The sequence below is a fragment of the Mya arenaria genome, chromosome 1 (assembly GCF_026914265.1).
Source record: "Mya arenaria isolate MELC-2E11 chromosome 1, ASM2691426v1".
Classification (NCBI taxonomy): Eukaryota; Metazoa; Mollusca; class Bivalvia; order Myida; family Myidae; genus Mya; species Mya arenaria.
This window is the reverse complement of record NC_069122.1, coordinates 13,691,922-13,705,145: the sequence shown is the minus strand read 5'-3', so window position 1 is coordinate 13,705,145 and position 13,224 is coordinate 13,691,922.

Genomic DNA, 13,224 nt, shown 5'->3' with positions numbered 1-13,224 from the left:
TCCGCACACACGAATGGGTATATATTGGGTACTTATTCAAATTCAGGTTTTGGTTATTTCGTTTTCACGGCCATTTATATTATAACAATCCATTCCGTTTTTTAGATTCGAGCATTTTGCAAACACCGACTACTGAATCGACCGATAAAGAAAACGTCAGCTCCTTAAAGACAACCTTTATCGTTATACCAATTATTGTCACTGTGATTGTCGTAGTCGTCGGGATTATCTGCTATTTTTGGTCTCGAAAAAGGTGAGAGAAGCGAAGTAGCGAACAGATGTATGTGTAACTAGGTATGTGTTGGAATGGACGAATATGTTCTTGAATATTTATAAGTGCTATCCTTCAGATACACACGTTTAGGTTAAAGGTGCGCGTTAAAGAGTACGTTTTTGATATGTTACGGTATACTCTGTTACTACAGGATAGTATGACATGTTTTGATGTTTGCTTCTCTTTATAACAATAAAAAACTAATAACCGCTGGTTAAAAGAGCACAGTCAAACACAGAGACTTTATTTTTGAGGTTCCAAAATGGGACTTCAGAACATCATGTTGCAAGTTATTTGTTTGAACATTCTATTTGGTTTATTGTGCGTTTTGTGGGAAACCAATGCTATTTAGTTAATGTCGCATCATTGGATGACATTTGAAAAGGTTATATTAACCTTGATGTTGTTTAATTATGTAGGTTAAACCGTTAGCAGAATGAACGCATTGAGCCGCGCCGAGTATTTCATGCACCAAGGCAGCAATCCTCTAGATCTCGGAGACGACAAAGTTCCGCCCTGTATGCCGACATCAACGAAGGTAAATAGTCATGTAATCAGTTTATTTAGTTTCACATTAGACACTCAAATATAAATACGCTTGTTTATTACTCACATGAATTTGGATCTTAGTATATTCACGTTGTAATAAACCGGATAATTAAACCATACTCATTTTAAATAATGTATTGCATATTTGTAACAGTAATATACCGTTTTCCATAATGCACGAATATATGTGAAAACTACGAATGTTATGATTCTGTTTTCGTCATGCTGATTGCAGATAATTGTTTGTTAGGTGCAGTGTACTGAGCATGATTAACAGTTTGTTATTGTTTTCAATCATTTTCGAAACCATGGAACATCATCATTACATCTACGAGCAAAACCCTCCAGATCACTATGATAAAATCAAAAATCGAAAACCATGTATATGTCCTCCATGCGTTCGGGAGAGGGTGGACTCTATTTTAAATAGAAGTTCCTCGGGGTCTTTCAGGACGACTTTTGTGGAGCCTTATGCTACAGGTGGAAGTATAAGGAGAAGCAGTAGTCACAGCTACATAAGCAACAGTGAGTTAAAACCCCGAAGCAGCGTCACAACAAAAGACTGTGATAGTGGAATCTTGTCTACAAGGGAAATAACGGACGATAGTTATTCCCGACGGAGCATCATGAAGTTTGACGGCAAAAATGGACTTGACAGTACCGACGAATGTAAGCCCCGGCGGAGTGTCTCATATTCGAACGGTGATCTTGGTCATGTGTGTAAGACAAATAACAGGAACGGAGTTAATCCCCGACCTTGCGGTGCAAAATCTAAAAGCAGTATTGAACTTGTGTGCACTCACGAATATTTGGACCTTGAAGAACTTTATCAAAAAGCCACGGCTGTAGATAAGCGAAAGTTAGCTGCTAAATATTTCGACGAGGGTGAAGAAGTTTTTGGTGACATAGGACAACTTCAAGCGAATTATATTCATGCTATTAAGAGGGAAGAATGTGAAGAGCTGAATATTGAACTTGATCATCTAAATCTCGGACAGCATGTAGAGTCTTCCGTAGTAATAGGTCAATCAGAACAAATTGAAGAAAGCTGTTTTGCAAATGATAAATCCTTCATTGTTGAAGAGCAACTTGCTCAATCACAAAACGATGCAAAAATGGACGACCCAAAGGACACTGATAGGAGAAGTGATGAAATGAAACAAACTGATACCCTCTTATAAAGACGATGCAGGTTTCATGATGGCAATTTACTTTTTAATATTCTTTATCCCCCCAAAGAAAGATATCTGTTAATAGTTCTCTATGTCGGTACAAGCCGTCCGCCCGTTACAACCGACGTCTTGGCCATACATTATATATTATGAATGGGATTTCATTAAAACTGCTGATCAGTAGAGCATTATGGATGACTGTGTCGTAACAAAATTTCGAGTTGTCAACTAAAAAGATAAGGTTACACTTTGAGGTCAAATCAGATGAAAGGAATGACATAACATTACGATTTGTATCTAGCTTGGAATTGCTTTTCAGGGGGTTGGGTCAAGGTCAAGTTTACTGTATCTAAAACTACAAAAAATAATTTACGCCCAATAAAACCTTGTTCCTAAAATATAAACATGGTTTACGCCGAATTTCTTTACGCATGAACGTTTTCTTCACTTATACAAGAAATGAATTGGCTATAATATCTGATTGCCAATATAAAGAACCTGGTTTCGGCGCATTGTGGCGTTTCTAGTTTTTATAGTTCTTCTGATATCGAATTGCAAATGCGCTGTATATCTGTATACATTTCGAGTTTTTTTAAAGTACATATAATGAGTAAATCTATGGCGAGCTTGGATGTTTAAACTATTAGGCAAGTATATATGATTAAGGTCGTTAAGTTTAGACTTGAGGTGTTACATACAAATAATAAGAAGTACAATAAAACAATTCATTCAACCGTATTGAAGGTTAGTAAAATATACCCTACTTAATATATTAAGTTCATTATTACAATATTTGTTAAGCTTGACTTTATTTTTTTTATATTGTTTAGCTGTTATCAAGATGTAGGAAATGATATATAAGTTCTGGCATTTTTCTCCAAAACTGGAAAGGAAGATTAAAGACTCTAATCATTGTTTTTATAAGAGATGTTGTTAACCTCAACCTTTTAAAGTTTGATGTATAAGTAGATCCGATTTGGTTCATGGAAGTAATAAGTACCTCATCATGGATTAAGCGTGAAATATTGGCATGGCACACCATAATATATGTTGAGTTATGCAAGTAACAATGATCTATTGCATACGACTTTGGTCGTTTAGTTGGTAGTAGAGTTCTGCAAGTAACAATGATCTATTGCATACGACTTTGGTCGTTTAGTTGGTAGTAGAGTTCTGCAAGTAACAATGATCTATTGCATACGACTTTGGTCGTTTAGTCGGTAGTAGAGTTCTGCAAGTAACAATGATCTATTGCATACCACTTTGGTCGTTTAGTTGGTAGTAGAGTTCTGCAAGTAACAATGATCTATTGCATACGACTTTTGTCGTTTAGTTGGTAGTTGAGTTCTGTTAGTAACAATGATCTATTGCATACGACTTTGGTCGTTTAGTTGGTAGTTGAGTTCTGCATGTAACAATGATCTATTGCATACGACTTTGGTCGTTTAGTTGGTAGTAGAGTTCTGCAAGTAATAATGATCTATTGCATACGACTTTAGTCGTTTAGTCGGTAGTAGAGTTCTGCATGTAACAATGATCTATTGCATACGACTTTGGTCGTTTAGTCGGTAGAAGAGTTCTGCAAGTAACAATGATCTATTGTATACGACTTTGGTCGTTTAGTTGGTAGTAGAGTTCTGCATGTAACAATGATCTATTGCATACGACTTTGGTCGTTTAGTCGGTAGTAGAGTTCTGCATGTAACAATGATCTATTGCATACGACTTTGGTCGTTTAGTTGGTATTTGAGTTCTGCATGTAACAATGATCTATTGCATACGACTTTGGTCGTTTAGTTGGTAGTAGAGTTCTGCATGTAACAATGATCTATTGCATACGACTTTGGTCGTTTAGTTGGTAGAAGAGTTCTGCATGTAACAATGATCTATTGCATACGACTTTGGTCGTTTAGTTGGTAGTAGAGTTCTGCATGTAACGACCTCCAATTTGTGTTTGCAAATCCTAGATTTCGCAAACTCAAGTACCCTTTAAATACGGTGTAATCGAATACTGGCCTATACTTTAGTTAGAAGGCTTCATTAAGGTATGATTTCGGTGTTTTTTGTTTGCGAAATGTTTTTGGAAGTTTGTCTAATTGACCCGCCAACTTCGGGCCCCAGCGGGGTTTTCGCAGAAAAACACGGGGTTTTTCACTATCCCGCGGGATTTTTCTCTCGTTTTTCAAAAGCTGGGGAAAAATCCCGCGGGGTTTCAATAATACACGATTCAAGTTATTTTAGCTCAAAACAACATCTTATATCAAAAGGAGCATTATGCTTCGACACCGGAAGTGAAATAACGCGAAACAAAAAAAAAACCGCTTTTCAGTACGGGGTTTTTCTCCTGCGGGATAAAACTCCAAGATTTTACCGATAATTCAAAATCCGTAAAAAACCCACTTCTAATCTATTATATTATTGTTATGATGTTAATTATCACTTGTTTAAGGATTTTGAAATACTTGCTTTTTATTTAAAGAACAACATAAATTTTTTTGAATGTTTTTTACGGGAGAAAAACCCAGCAAAACCTGTTTTGACTATTTATGATTTAAAACGCGATTATTGCACTTCATTGAAAGCAAAAACAAATGTTACTACATATGTATCTTATATGTTTAATATAACAACCATGTTAGTTATGTAAATGATATTATTAAAGGTAATTTAACTAATTTCGAAACTTATGAATTAGTGTAATGTAGCCTTTTTTTTTTTTTTTTTAAATTTCCTTTTTTAACCGTCTTTAAAAATACTGCAGGAATGAAAATTATACGTGACGTTAAAGAGTTGTATCGTTAAAAAGATGATATTGCTTAAAATTGTTTAATTATTGGTACTTAAAATTGTTTAATTATTGTACTTGAATCTGACTTTAAACCGGTTTAACACAAACATACAATTAGAATAATCAATACCAGGGTACATGTATCATGCTGGAAAATTACGAATGTGTCAGACGAATTATTTTGTTTTTCATAGAAGATAAACAAAATCATCGAGCTTTGCAGAACGATGAATCAGAATGACTGAATGACACTAAGTTTTGCAAAATGGATATATCCCTAACTTCCATGGTAAGTCATATATATTTTATTCTATTGCATTTTTGTGTGGCTTGTTGAATATGTATCAGCTAGGTAGATCTACTTGACACAAACAATTTTAATAAGAATATCTTCATACACTTATCCCATATATAAGGCGTTTATTGATTATGTGACTTGCACCTGTGGCTAAGAAATAGGACAACTCTTGGTTAATGCACCAGTCAGTTGTAACCGCCCCCACCCCAGACAAGGGAATGGTATACACCCAGTCTCGGGTAATCACGGCCTCCCCAGTTCCGGAGGACTTTGACTTTCTGTCCAGCCAAGCCCGGGTAAAATCCTTGTCCTACAGGGACGAATTGCCGGTAAAATCCTAGTCCAAATAATTGTACGTTGACGGATTTTTTTTAGATTTTTGATATGGCAAATCCTTCACGTACAAACTGTTTAGTATCAAAAGTGGGTAGTTGTTCCGATCAGGATTCCGGGTTAAAGCATATAGCGTCTATAAAATATCATAAAAACAAGAAATATTACCAGATAATGTTATTTTATATTAGTTTCGTACACAAAAAAATAAATATCCAACTTATAATAATGAGTTTGACGGCTTTTTTTCATTCCATTCTGTCAAAACATAACGATATATACATGAAGGGCACCTGCAAGGCTTTAGGGCACAGTTTTAAATCGCTCGGAACATTTCGGCCATGGCCGAGTTGTTACGATTGTATAACGAGGTCTATCTCGAAGCTTTGTCGGAGGAGGCCGAGCTATTACGATTGTATCGAGTTGTTCCCCTTCGCGTAATTGTTGTCTGTGTCAGTCAACTTTCGTTTCATTGGAAAGGTAAACAACTTGTTTTAATGCACTAAATGCTTGTTTAGTGCAAAATAACATTTCACTTACATGGTAAAATATGAATATAACTCTTTATGATCAATTTCAACCATAAAATACTTCACTTAAAACAATTTCAATATTTTTAAAACACCCCCGTTTTTTGCACATTCCCGTTTAGACGTTAGGGATTGGAAGAATCCCGTATAACACGTCTATTATTTTAGACTAGTAAAATCCCTGCCAAATGATCCCGTACCCCAAGGACCCTAGGTAAGGCCTCCGGTAATCACAGCCTTCCCAGGTCCGGAGAAAAGCGGGGACTTTGGCTTTCTGTCAAGCCAAGCCCGGGTAAAATCCTTGTCCTGCGGGGACAAACTGCCGATAAAATCCCTGCCAAATGATCCTGTACCCCAAGTAGTCCAAATAATTGTACGTTGACAGATTTTTTTATGATTTTTGATATGGCAAATCCTTAATGTACAAATTGTTTTGTACCAAAAGTGGGTAGATGTTCCGGGTTAAAGCATATTGCGTCCATTAAATATCATAAAAACAAGTAATATTACCAGATTATGTTATTTTATATTAGTTCCGTACACAAAAAATAAGTATCCGACGAATAATTATGAGTTTGACGGTCTATCTCGAAGCTTGTCGGAGGTGGCCGACTTATTACGATTGTGTCGAGTTGTTCCGTTTTGCATAATTGTTGTCTGTGTCAGTCAACTTTCATTTTATTGGAAAGGTAAATGTGTTTTAATGCATTAAATGCTTGTTTTGTGCAAAATAACTTCTTTTACATGTATGGTAAATTATGAATAGAAACCTTTATGATCAATTTCAACCATAAAATACTACACTTAATACAATTTCAATATTTTTCAAACACCTCTGGTTTTTACACAAACCCGTTTAGACATTAGGGATTGGAAGAAATCCGTATAACACGTCTATTATTTTAGACTTGTACCCCAAGGACCCTAGGTAAGGCCTCCGGTATTCATGGCCTTCCCACCCTCCTAAAAAAACGGTGAGAAAAAACAATATTATTATTAAAAGTATTTATTCTTTTCATGAAAGTCTTTTGCCTGTAATTGCGCATTCAACATCCAAATGCAATATAAACTGTCATGATCTGCCCCCAGATTTCAGATTTAGTAAGCTTCTTATGACACAGACAACAGTTTTGCCTATATATGATCTGCAGGTTGGCGCATGATTATTATATATTAATGGCATATTTAGCTGACTGCAGTGGTCAAAATTGACACCAGCCCAAATTTTATTTAGCAGGGCTTGATAGAAAAATTAATGCCAAGCATTAGTGTTAGAAGTCGGGCTTGTACCTAAAAAAGTCTAATTGAATGACTGACTCAGTATGTGCATGTTTTCACATATTTTTGTTACTGTTTGGACTTTCTGGTAGCATAGTTGTGCTTGTTAGATGTAAATTCTTCCCTCAGAAAAAATGTATCCATGGTGTGTGTTTTTCCATGTAAATGTCATTATAACTATGACTATAGTATATGTCACTGTTATATTGGTCTAAATAACTGTTTCAAAAATGTGATTACTTTCAATGTACCTGTCCTCAGAATTATTCATTTGTAAGTTGTATACATGAATGTAATGTCTGTTCGTGAATAGCTGTTCCCATGGGGTGTATCTCTTCATTGTACTAAATGTCCTTATAACTCTTACTATAGTATGTGTCAGTGTAATGTTCGTCCTTGAATAACTGACCCCATGGCATGTGTCTTTGTAATGTACCATACATTTTAGAATGACTATTATGATTATTACTATATATTAAAAGTCAAATGTAATGTCCGTCCCTGAATAAATGTCACTATAGTGTCATTTTTTGTTATAAAGTACATTTTAGAATAACTATTTATACTATATTGTATGTAATTGTAATGCCTGTCCCTGAATAACTGACCCCATGGTGAGATTCTTTGTAGGTACATTTGAGAATACCAATTTCTGGAGTGTGTGTCAATGTTATGTCCGTCCCTGAATAACTGTCACCATTGGGTGTGTCATTACAATGTACATGTCAGAATTACTATTACTATAGTATAATGTCATTTAGTCAATGTATGTTTGTCCCTGAATAACTGTCCCAATGGTTCAATTCTATGTAATGTAAATGTCAGGATAATTATTAGTATATGGTTATTGTCAAGTGTGATGTCTGTCCATAAATAAGTCTCCTCATGGTGTGTGTCTTTGCAATGTTCATGTAAGAATAACTATAACTATAGTGTATGTCAATTAAGTCTAGTCAATGTAACATCTGTCCCTGAATAACTCAGTCCTCATGGCGCTTGTCTTAAAATGTTAATATGTCAAAATAACTAGTACTTATAAAAGTGTATACATCAATGTAATGTCGGCCCTGAATAACTGTCCCCATGGCATTTGTTGTTACAATGATAATGGCAGAATAACTATTCCTATAATGTATGTCAATGAAATGTCTATCCCTGAAATCCCTGTCCCCATGGTGTGTGTCTTTACAATTTTCATATCAGAATAACTATTTTTATAGTGTATGTCAATGTAATGTCGTTTAGTTGGTAGTAGAGTTCGCCTCGGGTAACAGTATTTCCCTCATGTTGACAATATGTACTGCCAAACTGGAAACCATGGAATATTTATTTTATTATACCGAACACAGTTACATGTATATACATATATAAGATTTTTACCATTACACAACTTTCAAATTTAATCATTTTTTGTAAATTTATTGTTTATTTACATTATTAGCTGTATTTTTGTTGCAAATGACGTTTAGAAATAATGCAAACACCGGTTAAAACCAGATTCACAACACATTTTAATAAGCGCTTACCACCGCAGCCTTGTGAAACCAAAAATGCCTATTTTTAGACCTTTTTGTACTTTAAGAATTTTTATAGACTCAACTGATGTATTTCCATCGGTCTCTGTTTCCACTGCCTCTGATGTCTTGAAAAAAATATTATTATCTTTTTTTTTCATATCGTAGTCGATGACTTGAACCATTTTGTTATGCAATTTTATTTATTGTGCGGGCATCAGCTCTTATCATTAATGCGGCCATTAAGAATTCTAAAGCGCACGCACATCTTTTCTGCGCATGTGATATTACTCTGCCAGTCAACATTACCGGGCGATATTATTAATCAACTATTACGTATTTGACGAGATACAGAGACAATTGCGGTACCAATACCAGACAATTGAAGACAGTATATGCCAGAACTCGTTCAATATCGACCAAACTCGGCCAATATCAACAAAACTCGCCTAATATGAGTTTCCTCCGTTTTCATTGGCTGGAAACCTCGCCTAATATAGGATTTGAGAAATGAGCCATTTCCATTGGCTGTCGAAACTCGCCTTATATGAGAAATACGCTGGAGATTAATTTTAAAGGTAGCCATTTTGTTTTCCGTTTCCAACTGTATTGAAAAGTTCGTGCTTTGTATAAACCTATTTGGAATACTTAAACCCATTGAATGATTGAACCACTTTGTACGGTTTGATATAACAGTTGTATTTAACCCGTTGGTGAATTTTACGACTATTATGATTGTGTAAGCCGACAAAATGGATGACGAAGGTGAAACATTTGACGTGTTGGCAAACGATTTACAAAATCAAGGCGAAAAGACATGCTTCCTTACAATGTACAGTGCTTTATTCATAAGTTTGTGCAATGTCACTTTAAGGATCCATGTCAAAATCAGCAAAGTCAAGTCTAGAAAAGCAGACACCATGAATGAATAAGGGATAAATACGGCTTCAATGTGAACTAAAGGTAAGTTATAAGAATGTTTTTAACCAAAATGGTAATAGTTAATTAATAAAATACTTAATAATTAATTAAAGGCTGAGGTGGTAAGCGCTTATTAAAATGTGTTGTTAATCTGGTTACAACCGGTTTGACTGATTTCAATGCAATGATGTCAAAATTAGCTGATTCTGAGACAAAAAAAAACATAAACAGTTGTCGTATCGGTTAATCTGTGAGAGTGCAGCTTTAAAGATGCACTTTTATTTCCAAATACAATGGTACTTATGAAGGATACCGAGTTTAATTTGAAAGAAAGATGCAAAAAACATGGTATTTCTACATTATGAGACGATAGTAGATCACACTAAATCTTTAAGCATCCACCAATCATTTAATATTTGCACGTTTTCAGCTATTTAATACACGGTTACAATCTTGTTATCAGAAAGTAATATTTTCAATAAATGCATTATTAAGTAAGTAGTTAAAGGTTTATCAGTCAAAATTTATGTTTGTTATACATGTGTTTGTATTGATTTTGAATAAGAGTACAGCTTTAAGATGTCTCGAGAAAGTCCTCTTTCCCATTCCTGTATAAACTTGATGCACTAATTTCTTGTATTCACTTAAACACACTTTTAATGGCGGTGTATTACGGAATGCCGTTACGGCCATCGCTTGTGAATGTGTTGATCTGAAACGCGATACTCAATAGAACGACGATGAAAACGCGACAGTACGATAACGAAAACACGACAATACGGTGATGAAAACCCGACAGTACGATATCGAAAACACGATAATACGGTGATGAAAACCCGAAAGTACGATAACGAAAACACGATAATACGGTGATGAAAACCCGACAGTACGATAACGAAAACACGATAATACGGTGATGAAAACCCGACAGTACGATATCGAAAACACGATAATACGGTGATGAAAACCCGACAGTACGATAACGAAAACACGATAATACGGTGATGAAAACCCGACAGTACGATATCGAAAACACGATAATACGGTGATGAAAACCCGACAGTACGATAACGAAAACACGATAATACGGTGATGAAAACCCGACGGTACGATAACACGATAATACGGTTATGAAAACCCGACAGTACGATATAACGATAACGAAAACGCGAAATCACGATATCACGATGGCCGGAAAATGCGACAATAAGATGGTGAAAACACGATAGTATATCCCATTATTATCATCGTACTGTCGTATTTTCGCGTTTTCGTATTCGTACTGTCGCGTTTTTATCATCGTACTGTCGCGTTTGCGTAGTTTCATGATTTCGCGTTTTCAATATCGAACTATCGAGTATCGCGTTACAGATCAACACAATCACAGGCGATGGCCCTCACGGCATTCCGTTGTGTATTGTAGCAAACGAGTTGTAAGCAATAGGTATGGTCAACTAGGGTACGGAAACACGTTTCCACGAAAATTGTCGTAGGTGGCGGTGATGATGGTAGTGGTGATGGTGCTGGTGGTTGAAGTGGTGGTGATGATGATGGTACTGGTGGTGCTGGTACTGGTGGTGGTTGTGGTGGTGGTGTTGGTGGTGATGGTAGTGGTGATGGTGCTGGTGGTTGAAGTGGTGGTGATGATGATGGTACTGGTGGTGCTGGTAATGGTGTTGGTTGTGGTGGTGGTGTTGGTGGTGATGGTAGTGGTGATGGTGGTGGTGTTGATGGTGGTGGTGATGGTGGTTATGATGATGATGGTGGTGGTGATGGTGGTGGTGATGATGATGGTGATGGTGGTGCTTGTGATGGTGGTGGTTGTGGTGGTGGTGGTGGTGGTGGTGGTGAAGGAGGTGGTGGTGGTGGTGGTAGTGGTGATGGTGGTGATGGTGGTGATGATGGTGGGGGTGGTGGTGGTGATGGCAATGGTGGTGGTGGTGGTGGTGGTGGTGGTGGTAGTGATGGTGATGGTGGTGGTTGTGGTGGTGGCGGTGGTGGTTGTGATGGTGTTGGGTGGTGGTGGTGGTGATGATGGTGGTGATGGTGGTGGTGATGATGGGGGTGGTGATGGTGGTGGTGATGGTGGTGGTGGTAGTGGTTATGGTGATGGTGGTGGTGATGATGGTTCTGGTATTTGTTCTGGTGGTGGTGGTGATGGTTGTGGTGATGGTGGTGGTGGTGGTGGTGGTAGTGGTGGTGGTGATGGTGGTGGTGATAGTGGTGTTGGTGGTTGTTGTGGTGGTGGTTGTGGTGATGATGATAATGATGATGCAGTGAATGCAATTGGAGAAGTAGAAAAATACCTTTTAGATTAAACTATCTCTTCTCTTAGTACTAAACGTTTAATTTTACACTGTTCGAATATGAATACCTAAATAAATATATTAAGTATAAGAGAACATGTTTGTCCTTAAAGGGACTCGCTCATGTTTTGTCACAATTTCAACATCATAAGTCGATATCAATATCTATGATAATACATCTGAAAACACTATTACAATCAGTGGCGGATCCAGAACTTTCTAAATGGGGAGGGGGGGGGCACAACTAATTATAAACATATACAACTTTTTGAATACAATTCTTCCAGGTTATACATCTGAAAACACTTTTACAATATTATATTTATTTAACTCTTTGATACAGAAGCTTAAGAAAAAGTACACTTCAAGTATAAAATAATATTCTGAGTTTAGCTTGGATCGTACCCACGGCTGCACAGTCAATGAAGTATAAGACAACTGAGATCAAAACCAAACGCCCACAGGGACTCATACACAAACATAAGAATAACTTAACCTTTAAGCCTTTGGTTAGAAAGCGTTACTAACGAATATTGGACTTCAAAGACAATATTCGAGCATATATCAACATTTGTTGAAGGGTTCCAGCCGTCAGTATCTTAGTTTTAACACTCCTAATGATCAGCCACAATTTATTTGTCATACAAAAAAGTGCATTTTACAAAAACATGAGCGAGTCTTTTTAAGATAACATTGTTATTTTAGAATGGCTTATAAAAGTTTGGATTATTATGATAATTATTTCTATTTCTGGTCTTAAGTTTATGTAACTCGGTTTAAGTTTTCATGTCATCATGCTTAGCAAACCACTTTTTCCATGTTTATATAAAAAAATATAAACCCGTTCCATGTTTTAAACATTTTATTAAATAGAGTCCAATTTCAATTAAAAAAAATTGTCTCCTTTAAGGCGCTCAAATATCGTCCTATGCACGGTTTTTATGTTCGCAAAATGACAATGCTGTTTTATTGAATGTTGCTTTCGACGGTTGCTCAAATATTGTTCTTTATTCGTTAAATGACAGAGCTATGAACCCGTCCGCAATCTGGAGAGTTTACGTCCCCGTATTATAAAAAACATGAGCATTTGACATTAGATAGGCCCACTATAGCCGAGTTGCTCGTTAACATGAGGCAGGCCCACCATAGCCGAAATGTTCGTTAACATGAGGCAGGCCCACCATAGCCGAACTGTTCGTTAACATGAGGCAGGCACACAATAGCCAAGTTGTTCGTTAACATGAGGCAGGCCCACCATAGC